Source organism: Silene latifolia, chromosome Y, assembly GCF_048544455.1.
Source record: "Silene latifolia isolate original U9 population chromosome Y, ASM4854445v1, whole genome shotgun sequence".
In the NCBI taxonomy this organism is placed as follows: Eukaryota; Viridiplantae; Streptophyta; class Magnoliopsida; order Caryophyllales; family Caryophyllaceae; genus Silene; species Silene latifolia.
The window spans coordinates 138664689-138679626 of NC_133538.1; positions in this window are offsets into that span (position 1 = coordinate 138664689).

Genomic DNA, 14938 nt, shown 5'->3' on the forward strand with positions numbered 1-14938 from the left:
AATTCATTCCCCGACGGTTTGAGTTTGAATTTTTTGAGTCACAAATCAATTTCAATAACTTCGACGCAATTTAATTCACGACACGAGTTAATTGCTCAAGTTTCCAAATCAATTTTGTGAGCTAGCTCTCCACTTTTTCTGAAAAACGCGTCATTGGCATATAACCGCTGGTCATTTTTGTATAAATAGTGATGTTTGCGCTTCATTGTTTCATCATCCGAAACACAAAGCACCTCTACAAAACTTCTTCTTCTTCCTCCAAAAAAATTTCATGGATGCCTTTGAGAATGCGTTGCGACAATGGTGCCGGGATTTGTCGCCTCCCGAAAAGTATCAACTCATTTGCATGGGAGTTGGTCAATTGTTAGTGCTCCGTCAAGTCAAGGTGCAATCCTCATTCCTCGAAGCATGTTCTCGGATTTGGGATTCGAAACGCCATGTTTTCGTTTTCCGAAAGGTGAAATTTGTCCACTAGCCGAAGAAGTTGGAGCCATTGGTGGGTGGCTGGGTTGTGTTCCGGTGTTTCCTCCGACTCGGTTGTGCTACAAGGAGAAATTCCATTCCATGTTGGGTTTTTCGACAAATCAAGTCAACTTCCTTCTTGCTCCACATGGTGTGGACATGTTGGCTCTTATCAACGTCTTTTCCAACCGATTAGATGTCAATGTTTTGGAGGTGGCTAGGAGAAGGGCTCTTGCCTTTTGCCTTATCCATGTGTACCTCTTTGTTGATGCTTTGAAGAAGGAGGGGCCGAAATGCTATGGTAGCATGACCCTTGTTCATGTGGTTGAGCAAATGGAGCATGGTAGAGATCCATCGTGGTTGGTGCTTGGAGAGATCATCCAAGCTTTGGACAAGAAAGGCTCTTTAGGAGAAGCTCCTTCATTTGGATCCCCAAGGATCCTCCAAGTGTGGCTATTGGAGAGGTTAAGGTATGTAGACCCCCCGGTTGATTCTTCTTCTTATTCCTTCCGTCACCTTACCATGAGGAAGAAGTTGTACTCGGATAGTTTTGCTTCTACCGAGGCTTATTGGGCCGCAAGATTGGCGGAGGAGGGTGGTCCTCACATCCATTGGGTGGTGCCATGGTGGCACTTGAGGTCCTTCACGGGGTTGCCCGCTTCGGGTGCTAGTCCTCGTTATTTGATGGTGGTGGGTTTGAAGGTTGCTTCCTTCATTTATCTCGAAAGGCTCATGAGGTAAATGGGGCGTCAACAAAAGGTGCCCACTCAAGATACCCTTGTCCAAGAGAATGTTTTCCGGAACTCCGAGCTTGTGGAGGTCTTCGAAAGATGGTGGGCCACTCGGCTGCTTTGGGAGGTACCAGACCCCGTTGCCACAACATGGGTCACTCCCGCTTATGTCAAGTGGTCAAGAGCTCCGTCCTTGGAAGAGAGGTCCAAATTCTGTAAGGAAGAGGTCGTCGACTTGAAGTATCGAGAGGTTGGCAAGGCCAACCGTGCCTTCTTCGAGGAGTATGTTGATGGAGCTAGCCCGGATGTGATGAGACCACCAAAGAGGAGAAACTCGGGCCCCAAGAACATTGTGGGCCGTGCATGGGCTCGTTTTGGGCCGAACATGGGGTCTTGTGCTAGACCGGAGGCCGTCGCCACCTTAGATCCGTTGAGGATCTGTTCCAAGGAGGAAATCCATGCTAGGCGGGCCAACAAGAAGAACAAGGGGAAGATGTACCCCGAGGGAAAAGGCAAGGGTGGAATGGAAGAGTGAAGACCTCCATTACCTACTTTATTATTATGTTGTATTAGTGTTATGAGTTTTTATTATGTTGTACTAGCTAGTTATTGTGTGTTTTGTGCTAGTTTTATTATGTGAGGTGTTTTAGTCGACACCTTAGCTTTGACAAGTTGAAGACTCGTCGAACTTTATTTGTTGTTGAAATTGTAGTCTCTCCCATTATTAATTCAATAAGAGGATTACTCGTGTCGAAATTTTGAACGCTTGTTTCTTTCATCCATTTTGTAAAGGCAATTCGATTTAAATCGTCCTAAACATTTGCACTTGGGAAAGTGGGATTTTGGGAAGGGAGAAAGGCTACTTTTGGTATTTTTGTGGGAAAGGGAATGGATTTCCTTTTTCTTTTTTGAAAGTTGATGAAGGTGATGTTTTTTTTATTATGGGGACGGTTGTATCCTTCTTGTGTAAGAAAGGACTGCCTACGTATCCACCTGAAGAGGTGAAATCAAACCATGATCGTAGTTCGAAATGTTTTGTAAATTTTGATTGGGTTTTGTGGTTGTATCCCTCATGTATAAGAGGGACTGCGTATTCACCTGAAGAGGTGTCGTAGTTCAGGATTTTTTTGTTTTAGTGCAAATGGACGTTGCCTTTGACAGATCAAAGGACATTCGAAACGGGTAAGGTGCCGCAACTTAGACTCGATAAAACATGCAATTTGAAATCAGAACGCGTTTGAGGAATTTGACTTGAAAAGGGTTAAGGTGGACGCTAGTTGTAAAACTAGGCTTGGATCGTTGGTTGCTATGGTTCAAGGGTAGTATTTCTTGAGTTGGTCTAGGTTGTTCGGGTTTGTAAAATCCTCTCCATCTAGGTCACTCAGTCTCACTGCGCCCCCCGAAAGTATTTTCTTGACCAGGTATGGCCCGGCCTAGTTGGGTTTGAATTTTCCCCTCGGATCGACGGGTAGCGGCACTCGGACCGACTTGAGGACCAAGTCGCCTTCCTGAATGTTCCTGGGTTTGACCCTCTTGTTGAATGCCCGTTGTATACATGGTTGGTATAGCTGGACGTTGTGCAAGGCGTTGAGCCGCCGTTCATCTAGAAGAGTGAGTTGTTCGTACCTTCGACGGGTCCATTCCGCCTCGGGGACTTGACCGTCCAGTAGGATGCGTAGAGAAGGGACCTCTAACTATACCGGTTGAACAGCCACCATACCGTATGCTAGGTAGAAGGGTGTGGCGCCTGTCGGTGTTCGAATGGAGGTTCGGTATCCCCAGAGTGCGAATGGGAGTTTGCTCGGCTAATCGCGGTAGTTGTCTTGCATTTTCTTAATAATGGTGACAAGAGTTTTGTTAACTGCCTCCACTGCTCCGTTAGTTTAGGGACGGTAGGGGGATAATCGATGTCGTTTGATCTTGTATTTGTCCAGCAAGGCCTGTGCTTCCGCCCGGAAGTGAGATCCTTGATCGCTGATGATTTCATGGGGTATCCCATATCGGCAGATGATGTTGTTTTGGATAAACTTGGCCACTTGTTTGGCGGTCATGACTGCATATGACTGCGCTTCCACCCATTTGGTGAAGTAGTCGATGGCGACGAGGACGAAACAATGTCCCTTGGTGCCCACCGGGTTAACTTTCCCGATGATGTCGATGCCCCAGGTTGAGAAAGGCCAGGGTGACGTCATGGTGTATAAAAGCGATGGTGGTATATGTTGTATGTTGGCGAAGATTTGGCAATTGTGGCAATGTTTGACGTACTTATGGCAATCGGCTTCCATGGTGGTCCAGTAGTAACCTAGCCGCATGATTTTTCGGGTAAGCATCATTGCGCTCATGTGAGGGCCACATTCTCCGTCGTGGACCTCACCCATGACTTTAATGGCTTTGTGATGGTCAATGCAAAGGAGGAGAATCCCTTGGGGTGTTCTTTTGTATAGTTGATTTTGGTTTATCACGAATTGTGATGTAAGTAAACGGATGGCTCTTTGTCCTCTTGGGTCAGAGTTGGGAGGGAATTCGTTTTTGGTTTTGTAGTTGAGGATGGCTTGGTACCAAGGTTTGAAATGGCTTTCCTCGTCGTTGTTGATGGCACAAGTGTGAGCTGGCTCGCTCCTTCTCTCGACACATAGGGGCATTGATGTCATGTCGTGAGGTATGTTGACGAGCGCGGAAATTTTTTGCCAGGGGATTAGCAAATTGATTTTCCTCTCATGGCAAGTGGAAGTAGTCGACTTGGTTGAAGAACTCGGCCTCTTGATTGATTTTTACTCGGTAGAGAGCTAAACTGTCACTTCGGATTTTCCATGATCCGGACACCTGATTGATAATGAGCGAGGAATCGTCGTGGACCCTGAGTCTTTTGATGTCAACTGTGATGGCTGCTTGCAGGCCGATGAGACATGCTTCATATTCAGTGGCATTGTTGGGGACGGCGAAGTCTAGTTTGACCGAGATCGGAACATGTTCCCCTACTGGTGATATTAGGAGGATTCCTACCCCAAAGCCTCTCAGATTAGATGCACCATCGAAGTATAGGTCCCATGCGTCGGAATCGGCACAAAGGATGTCTTCGTCAGGAAGTGACCAGGTGTCGTTCGTTAGATCCTCGTTGATGGGATTTTCTGCCAGGAATCGGCGACTGCTCTTCCCTTGATAGCCTTGAGGGGTACAAACTTGAGATCAGACTCGGACAGCATGAGTGTCCACCTAGACAGCCTTCCGTTTAGTATGGGTTTTTCGAAGATGTATTTGACCGGGTCCATCTTGGAGTAGATGTGGACCATGTAGCTGAGCATGTAATGCCGCAGCTTCTTTGTTGACCATACTAGGGCAAGGCATGTCTTTTCCAGGTGGGTGTACCTTGTCTCGTACTCAATGAACTTTTTGCTGATGTAGTAGATGGCTCATTTCTTCGCCGTCGACTGTTTGTGCTAGCATTGCTCCCATGGCTGTGTCTGTAACAGTCAGGTATAGGGATAAAGGAATCCTTGGTTGAGGTGGCATGAGGACATGAGTTCTGGATATGATTTCCTTTATCCCGTCGAAGGCCTTTTGACATTCGTCGTCCCAATCGGTATGATCGGAGACGCAAAGCTTCTTGAATATTGGTTCACAAATCATGATGAGCTTGGCAATGAAGCGGCTGATGTATTGGACCTGACCGAGAAATCCCCGAATCTCCTTCTCGTTCTTAGGCCATGGCATTTGTTGAAGGGCTTTGATTTTGGTTGGGTCAATCTCAATGCCTCTTTTGCTGACGACATGTCCCAAGAGTTTTCCGGAGGTGTCCCCGAATGCACACTTCTGAGGATTTAGTCTCATGTTATATTTCCGCAGACGAGCGAAGAATTTTCGAAGGGCGTTGATGTGGCCGTCCCGTTCTCTTGACTTGACAATCATGTCATCGACATATACCTCTACCTCCTTATGCATCATATCGTGTAGGAGAGTGGTAGCGGTTCTTTGATAGGTAGCCCCGGCGTTGATAAGACCGAAAGGCATGACTGTGTAGCAATATGTACCCCACTGTGTAGTGAAAGCAGTCTTGTGCATGTCTTCCTCAGCCATTTTGATCTGGTTGTATCCGGCATACCCGTCCATGAATGATAGGAGAGCATGTTCGGCAGTGTTGTCTACCAGAATGTCAACATGTGGAAAAGGGAAGTTGGATTCGCCTTGTTCAGATCCCTGAAGTCGACGCAAACCCGAATTCTTCCGTCTTTCTTCGGTACAGGAACAATGTTGGCCACCCAGTCAGAGTATTCAGCCATTTTGATGAAACCAGCCTTGAATTGTTTATCCACTTCTTCCTTGATTTTTAGGGCCCATTCAGGACGCATCCGATGCAGTATCTGCTTCACAGGTTTAGCTCCGTGCTTAATGGGTATCCGGTGCTCTGCAATTTCCCTGTCAATCCCAGGCATGTCTCTGTAGGACCAGGCGAATACGTCCTTATATTCGTGGAGGAGGTCAATGAACTGTTGTCTTTCCGAGGGGTCCAGGGTTGTCCCTATCCTAAGTTCTTGAGGTGTGTTATCGGTCCCTACGTTAATAGGTTCGATCTCCTCAATAATGGGGTTTCTGGTTTCCCGTTTGTCAAGTTCTTTGGCTAGATGAGGTGGGTAGTCATTCAAGTCAAATTCCTCATAGTCATTCAGAATTGCATTGCAGTTAAATTGAGATGAGTCATAAGCAAACTTAGCGTTCATTAAGTTGACACGAGTGAAAAGCTCGGAGAGGACAGACATCTCATGGTCGGTCAGAGGCGACGCAACAGAGGAGGTGGCCCCTCAAACAGGCTCCAGGTTGTCACCTTTCATCAGAGTGGGGGTGACCCTAGTAGACTCAGCCTCTGAATTAGCCATGACCTTGTGATAATATAGTGGGAACGGGACCTTGACTGGAACATCGGGAGTGTTAGGAGCTATGACAGACTCTGACTTCGACTTAGACTTAGATTCAGATTCTTCTCCACTTCCTTCTTTGAACATAGGGCCTTCTGCAGTTGTGATCTTGAGAATGCGGCCTCGGCGATCGGTCCACTTGACGGTTTTCCTCCAGCCTTGTGTAGCTTTCTCCGGGTCAGTGTCGGAGATCAAAGCAGTTGGGTCAAGTCGATTGTCCTTCAGGGCGATGTTGATGATGTCCTCATAGTCGAGGTGCTTAATGTTATCCTCTCTAAAGAGGAGGGTGACAGCTTGTCCATCGAGGCATGACGACGGCTTAGACTCAGTTGTGTAAACAGCGGGGGCCCACGGGGGCGCTCGGGAGGAAGAGAACAAGCATTTGCATTTTGTTGGAGTCGCCACCAATTTTTATGGGAAATTGGAACCGTTCGAATACCTCGTGTCATGTCAAGACACAAAGTAGTTACATGAACACTAAGCAATCGTTACCCTTAGCATTCTATGTCTCGAATGACTCTCGTGGATGCCAATGAACACGGATGTTCACAGAGATCTGGAGTAAGGGGTGAGGGTACGTATTAGAAAGCTCTTTTGATCGAACACCTAATCCCGCCCGCCTCGATAGCGGCCTCTACTAATGATTAGGGACATCATATATACTTGATATATCGTCGATTATATGCATGCAATGCAACATCCAAGTTTTAATCCTAGCATGTGAATTTAATACTAAGTCGGTTGACACATAGTTTAACAATCAATTGGGTCGAAATAGGATTTAATGCTCAATTACATGTGAAAACATACAAATGATACAAAATACAAGGAATAAAAATAATAAGAAATTACAATAATTACATCGGGTTTAGCGATTTATGTCGAAAATACCTTTAAAACGGATGATTTGAGAAAAAGAATAAAAGAAAGATTTAACGAACAAGGATTAAGGCGACAATACGAATAATAGTCAATTATACGTGAGCTAATTAAACTAGGTCAAGCAACAACGGAGTTCAGAGACAGAACTCAACCTGGAACAGCGCAAAGAGATCGTGCCCTTTGGAAGAGGCGCGGCGATGATTCTTGCGTCTGTTCCAAGGGTAAGTTCTGGCTGTGAAGCCGGAACTGCAAATCGTTAATGTTAATTGGTGAATTTAAATGATTAATTTATAATATTTACTCGGATAGAAGTGATTATCAAGTTATTTACATGTGATTGATGGTCATAAAAGCAATAAACATGGATGAGACGGATGCAAACGAATTATTTACATGGAAGAATGATTGATTAGTGACATAGGTGAACAAAATAGACTAAACATGATGAATTATTGATGAATATCATGAATAACAGATGGAAAATATATCAAGGATCGAATTCCAGAAACCCGATATGAACAAATCGAATTCCTACAACCCGGATTGAATTTAATGACGAAAACCCGCAAATATCGGATTACATGAGATTTAAGTCGAATTTAATGACGAATTAAACATGTGAATGAATGATAAATAATATACATGTGAGATGATAAGCTATTATGTCAAAGAATTAACAGGAAACAAACGAAACAAATTTTGACGAACGAATTACAGAGGACGAAGGAAGAAGAAAGGAAGCGAGAAGCTCGGCGGCCCCTCACGAAGAGGCGCAGCAGTTGCTGCGTCCTTTCTCGACGGTTTGTCTTCTGGAAATCCGCAAAAAGAGATTTTAAAGTACGGTTTTAGAAATCGGTTTTAATAAGTATTTTCGACATAAACCTTACATTAATGATACAAAAAGTAAACAACAATAATAAAAAGGGAGGTTATACACCCTCAGACTTACATGTTTGATGAAACGAGAAGGACTAAGTTATCGATTAGCGATGCTCGACTCGAACTATAATGCAAATATGAAAGTGCCCTCGTAAGAGGAAAACGATTAGATTAATTAAGTTGATTGATGTGGAGTTGGTCAAATTGGTCGGTCATGCAAACGAGGCTGGTACTCAGAAAGATCCGAGCTTACGTGGTCGAATGTTCAAGCACGTAGACGCCAAAAAGTAAGAACAAAGGTCTAGATTGCAAAGGGAGAAGAGAAGGGCGGACACTGGCGTGAGAAATATGAGGAGCGAAGACTCCTATTTATACTAATCACGTGAAGGAATTAGGGTTTCGGAGAGTCTTTGGAAGTGAATCTCGGAAAGATATAAAAAAGATACGAAAAACACGCAGAAAAGGACCTGGGAAGAGGCGCAACAGTCACTGCGTCTCTTGGAAGAGGCGCAGTACCTGCTGCGTCTGTTCCCAAGTGGTTTCCTCCTGCGGAAGAAAGATTTCCGTGTTTAAGTTATGGTAGGACGGAATATTTTTGTTTTCCTTAATATCTTGTATGAATATTACGGGAAATTGTTTACCAAAGGATAAAGATTGTGAAATATTTATAAAATATGGAATAGAAATATCCGGAACATTCCAGAACATTCTGACTCGGGATTTAACGGTTATCAGAAAATGAAGACGGTTTTAGGCCCGGACTCCAAATGTACTCTAATTACTGTCAAAACGACCGTATCGGCACGTAGATGACAACTAAGAGGTAGACATCAGTATTTGAGCAATCACTTTACGATAAACTTACGAACTGTCACAAATCGTTCCGCGTATCAAACATGCAGCCCAATCATCACCGGGTGGTTTGCGAGAGGTGCAGAAATGAGGTATCTACAAAGCCCCCACTTTGACTGAGGCTTGGACAAGGCGAAAGTCAAAGTATAGCCATCAGGTCAATCGAAGATTACAACCTGACGACTATGGCGACGCGAGGCGACTCAAGGGGTCTGAGCCAAGGACCTGTCGTCGGGAACATTTTAGAGTCTATCGACTATCGGGGAGGGTCGTTTAAAGTCCATTAGACTACGTAAGGAGACTCGCCAGCCATAAGAAGAGACCATACCCGAGACTTCTTTCTCGAGATGTTTCCGGAGGTGCATAGGAGCTAAGGTTAAGCGTAGGAGCTAAGGGTAAGCATAGGAGCTAAGGTTAAGACCTAAAAGATATATAAGGGTTGGTGCTAGGGTATGGGGCCCTAAAGGAAAGCATCGACGGGAAGGAGGCCCGAATATAAGTGTAAACTAAAGGGTGAATAAGGCTCGAGTATAGGAACTCTACTGGTCTGGGAACTTATGGAGAACGACATCTTTATTGCACTCCGAGGGGAAATAAGAAATATTGTGAGTAGCAGGACACAGGCGGGAACTGCTGGGAGAAATCTGTTCGTGTTCAGCTTCAAACAAACTTCGGAAGAAATAGGGGCTGATGTTGATCTCCATGTCTTGAGAGGGAAAGTCTATCCGCTTACTCTCGTTGGGGAACATAATCGGGAATTAATCTCCGTGTCTCGAGAGGGAAAGTCTATCCGCTTACTCTCGTTGGGGAAATATAATGAAGGCGTGTCGAAACACCTGTGAAAGGGATAAATGCTCGTTGTGACAAGCAAGGTCTTGGAAGCAATAAATAACATGTAATAGTCTGCTGTTTGGCTTAGAAATGCGGGCCGGAACGAAAGATAAACGTCAAACGGACCAAAAGGGGATAAGATAGCAACGAGGAAGAGGCGTACCAAAGATGGACCCACAAATAACGAACTCATAACGAATTTTTGAAAACTCGTATGGAGGGAACACAAGGAAGAGGCGCAGCAAGAGCTGCGTCTCTTGGAAGAGGCGCAGCAAGAGCTGTGTCTCTTGGAAGAGGCGCAGCACCTGCTGCGTCTATTCTCCAAAGCGTATTTTCTGCGTAAAAACGCGATAAACAAAGGGTTTAGGATCATTTGTTCGAAACACAATTTCTTCAAATTCTCTCTCAAATCTTAATCATTTCCACCAAGGTTTGATCCAAAAGCTTGAATTCATCATGACTAATCGAGGTATGTGTACCATTCTTGCATTAATCTTCTATATTCGCTCAATTTGGATCGAAAAAATTAGGGTTTTCAACCCAATTATTTCGAAAATTTGGGGCTTTTCCCCCAAATGGATTTGCCTTGTGAAATTGGTATTAGAAATGGATAATTGGCAGTATAAAGAATATAACCATGTATTTGTTTTGTATTTTCGTTGAGTTTTGAGCTTTTGAGTGAATTTGAGACGGTTTCACAGCTAAACCGTAAATTGCTTCAAAATAGCCTTAGGATTGTCCATTTGCGATGAAACTTGATATTTGGGATCCTTGGATGATGGGTAAACTTCCTATCATCTCAGAATTTTGGTTTGTGACAGCTTTTTCAGGACACTTTTTAGGGCATAATCGCCGTTATAACGAAATGCTGCCGAAATTTCGACTCGAACCCGGAATTAGGCTTCAAATTAGGCTTGACTTGACCCTAATTACCATATGAGTGATTGGATTTGTGAGGATATGGCCAAAGATGGCGAGAAAAGAGCGATTTCAGGGCTTCCGATGGCTCGAAAATCCCTTAACTAAGGCTCGCCGTCACGTGACGCGGCCTAAATTACCTTAATGCTGCAGGTGATGAGGCTTCTACTTCTGGGAGAGCTCCCATGGAGATAGACACTGCTTCTGTCGAGGAGGCTTTAGAGCAGGCTTTCACCGCTGCGGTGATGGCTGCTGGGGACGAGGCCCACGAGGAGGAGGCTGTTGAGGAGGAGGAGGCCCCTAGACGGGCCAACGTCGGACGAGGAGGTCGTCAGCTGAGGGGAGCTCCCGCGTGGACTGAGACCTGGGAGAGCAGGCACTTGCTGTGGGCTGCAGAGGGTTACCTGTCCTACATGACGGTGAAGAGAGTGGTAATTTTGAATTCATTACTCACCACTCATCTCCTTTCATTCATTTCAATTGCTCACATCTTATCCAATTTTCATTCAAAACTAAATTAGCTTTTTGTTTCAAATCACAATAGGAGGCCGGGAACATCAGGTCGTTCCCGGGTTACACGACGGCGATGGAGTGCTACGAGCGGCTGTCGGTGGAGGAGCGCGCCATGATCGAGCGCGGAGCGTTCGGGGCCTTGGTGCAGGCCTGGAGGGATATCGCGAGGAGGAAGTTACGGGCTAACCTTAGCCTGGTTCGCGCTTTCTTGGACCGATTCTGGGATCCGACTTCCACTTTTCAATGCCTTTTGGTGAGGTGGGAGTCACTCTGGAGGACTACGGCATGATTTTCGGGTCCGTGCGGGATCGAGGTGGCGTGGAGTGGCCGGAGACGCCATGAGGGTGGACTCGGCCGAGGCTAGGAGATTGATCGGCTGGAACTTATCGCGAAGGTGTCACGATGCCGGGTTTGGTACCCAGCTCCTACGTTCGAGACTATTTCGCGGGAAAGATCCTGGCACTGGTGACGATTGATGGGAGGGAGACGGGTCCTCCTCCCTGTACTGCTAAGCAGAGGGCCCGCTTGTGGCTTTGGTGGTTTCTGTCTTCGATTTACCTCGGAGACAAGGGAGCGAGGCTGTCGATGAAGCTTCTTCCCTACCTTTCTGACCTGAGCTCCCTAGGGCGTTGGGACTGGGTCACTGCTGGTTTCGCGGTCCTCATCCGCTTCATGAGGGCCATGGTTCGTCCGGAGTTGATGGAGAAGGGACTTTTCCTGGTGCTTTGTCGGCCCCTGGACTTGTTGGAGGTATGAACCTTCATTGAGACTTAAAATCAATTCTCTTCTTTATCAAATTACGAAAGATCGTTACTAACTATCTTGCTTTACAGGGGTGGGTGTACTCCTATTTTCCGGGCCTCGCGCCCAAGAGGACGGAGCCGCTGGAGAGGGCTTATCCCGTGGTAAGGGATTGGGTCATATGCAGGACGAAGAACAAGCGTTCTTCTCACGATGTCTACCGGCGGGACGTGAACGCTCTTCAGCTAGACAGTGTAAACATCTCACTTATATTCATTTGCTTCTATATTGCTTTTTAACTCGATCATAAGAATGATTCCTTTTTTGTCTTGTCCCAGTGGGTGCCCACTGCCCAGGCCTTGGGCGGAGTACGCTGGAGCGCCTCCTTTTGTGGCTGAGGTTCTTCGGCCTAGGAGTTCGAGCCGGCTGCTGTTGAGGACGTCGATGGGTCCTGTGTGGTACTTGGGCGAGCGCTTGGCTCGTCAGTGCTTTCGGGATGTGTTGACGGTTCCCATCGATCCTCCTAGGACGATGTTCAGGGAGCCTTCTGAGGCTGAGAGGGAGATCAACTTGGCTGGCGTTGGTGGTGACGCCCTCCTTCTTCCTGGCGAGGACTACTCGGCGTTCCTCTACGGGAGGTTGGCGTACTGGCCGATTGTGGTGAGCATTTTTATTCCTCTTGATTTTTGATTTTAAAACTACGATGAAGGATCATCGATTAATGAGAAACATTTGACTTTGCAGGAGGTTGAGGCGGCGGGCATCGAGCCCCCAGAGTACCCCGAGACCCTCGAGTACACTGACGCGACTGGGAGGACGACGATCTCCGAGCTGCGTGACTTTGACGTGGCTGTGACGGATGCTGGCCTGGACGATTGGCAGCATCTGATTCGGAGGGTGAGCCTCTAATTTGCCTAATTCTTGTGTAAGAACACATTTAGTTGAACTTATTCAATTATTGAGAATTCCTTTTGAAAATGCAGGTTGCGCCGTCTCAGTTCGTGGCGTTGTGGAGGGTGGCCAACCGGCTGCGAGCTACTGCCGTCGAGGCACTTGTCGGCGGTCGCGGTCGTCAGGTATGAATCTTGTGCCTATTTTGTTTTTTGAATTTTGATTTTCCAACTTTTATTGTAATTGCTGAAAATGATTGACATGAGTCAATTTCGTTGTTTTGCAGAGGGACCGCGAGCTGGAGCGAGAGTTGGCTCAGTCTCGGGAGGAGACAGCTCGCTTATTGAGGGAGCTCGAGGTTCGCGACGCCGAGATTGCTGTTCTCGCGGCAAGAGTTGCGGAGCTGGAGGGCGACCAGCAGTAGTTTTGTCTAGTTGTATTTTGCACATTTGTACATTTTAACCTTCATTTTGAACATTTTGGACTTTGTTTGGGGCGAAAGCCCCCAGTTTGTTGTACATTTCCTTTTTGTTTGTATATAAGATGGCCTGAGTGCCTTTCTTTCTTGCCGGGTTGTCTTTGCTTGTATCTCGCAGAGTTAGCTTTGAACAGTTTGGTAGATGACGGTTTATGCCGTCATGCTGCCGAAATTTACATAGCAATCACGCAAAACATACATTTGTATATACACATGGCCTAAATTAGCGCAAAACGAAAGACTCAAAGGAGTGTGAAAATGCAAAAATTTGCAAAAAAATTGCCGGAAATAACCGGACGGTAGGGAGGGTTACCCCTAAAAAAAAAAAAAAAAAAAAAAAAAGAAACCTATAAGTTTAGAAATGAAATGAAAAAAAAGGAATTAAATTAGTATGAAACTTATTTCCTAGAATGAATTATAATGAAAATTATTTCCTAAAATGAAAATGTGCAAGTGTGGTAAAATGGCGAAAATGTCGATGTCGCCTCGAAATGCGTGCCCGCGGAATTAGGAAACACGAAATATGGTAATTTCCACGTATTTTCCAAAATAATAACCCGTAGGAATAAGAAATTATTCATCACGGAATTAGGAAAGATCCAACGCGGAAAATCACGTAAAAAGCGAGGAAGAGGCGCAGATGAGTGCGTCCCTTTGAAAGAGGCGCAGCAGTCCGTGCCTGTTCCCAGTGGTTCGATTCGCAGATTTTTGGAAACAGAAATTAGTATAAATAGAGACGTCGATAGAGCTTTTATTCACATAATTCTTTCGTCTCTTCTTCGTCTTATTACATAAAATTCTCAAAATAATTCCTCATCATGAATACTTTGGAGATTCGCGTAAAAGAATAGACCAATGAATTTTCAAACGTGGAGAAATATGACATGGGCGCCTATAATCTTGGATCATTGTTGAGTTTGAAGCTTATCAAGGTCTTCAAACCATTCTTGGATGCTTGTCTTGATTATTGGGACCCGAATTACCATGTTTTTGCGTTCCCTCGAGGCGATATTTGCCCATTCCTTCTAATTCGCAAGGGTATAAAAGCAAATTTAGAGACTTGCTTGGGTTGACTAGACTTGAGGTGGACCATCTAGTGACCTCGAAAGGAGTGTGAATGTTGGACTTCATTGACCGATTCATTAACAGGGCCGACCTCACCGTTTCTTATGTTGCTAGGCAAAGGGCCTTTGGATTTTGCTTGTTGCATGTATATGTCTTCCAAGGGCATGTTGATGAAGACTTGAGAGGTGATCCCCGTCTTCTGGGCCTTGTTGAGCAAATGGAGCTGCGCAGGAGCCCAGCTTGTTTATGTCTAGGAGAGATCCTTTTGGGCTTGGATTGATCGAGCCCCCAGTTCATGTTCCTTCTTATCATGCTCGTTCGATTGCGATGAGGACTAGGCTTTACATGGTGGACTTCGTCCGGGTCTGTAATTATTGGGAGAACAAACTGAAGAGTGATGATGGCCCCTTGATTAAGTGGATTGTACCATGGTGGCACTTCAAATCTGTCACTGGAGTGTCTTCCTTGGATCCTACTCGATCTGTGCGCATTCCTGGCTTGGAATTTATGGTGTGCATCTTCCCGGAAAGGCTGATGAGACAGGTTGGACTAAAGCAGATGATCCCGAAGCTCGATACCGTCCTGCAGACTGCCGTGTAGGGATGTCAACGGGTCGGTTTCAGATCGGGTGGAGCCTCACCCAAATCCATCACCCGACTTCATCCGGTCCACCCGACCCGCCCGTCACCCGATTAGGTACCCACCCGAATCCAACCTATCCATCATCCGCGGGTGAATCGGGTGGATCGGATGATTATATGGGTGAGAAAAATATAAAAATAAAT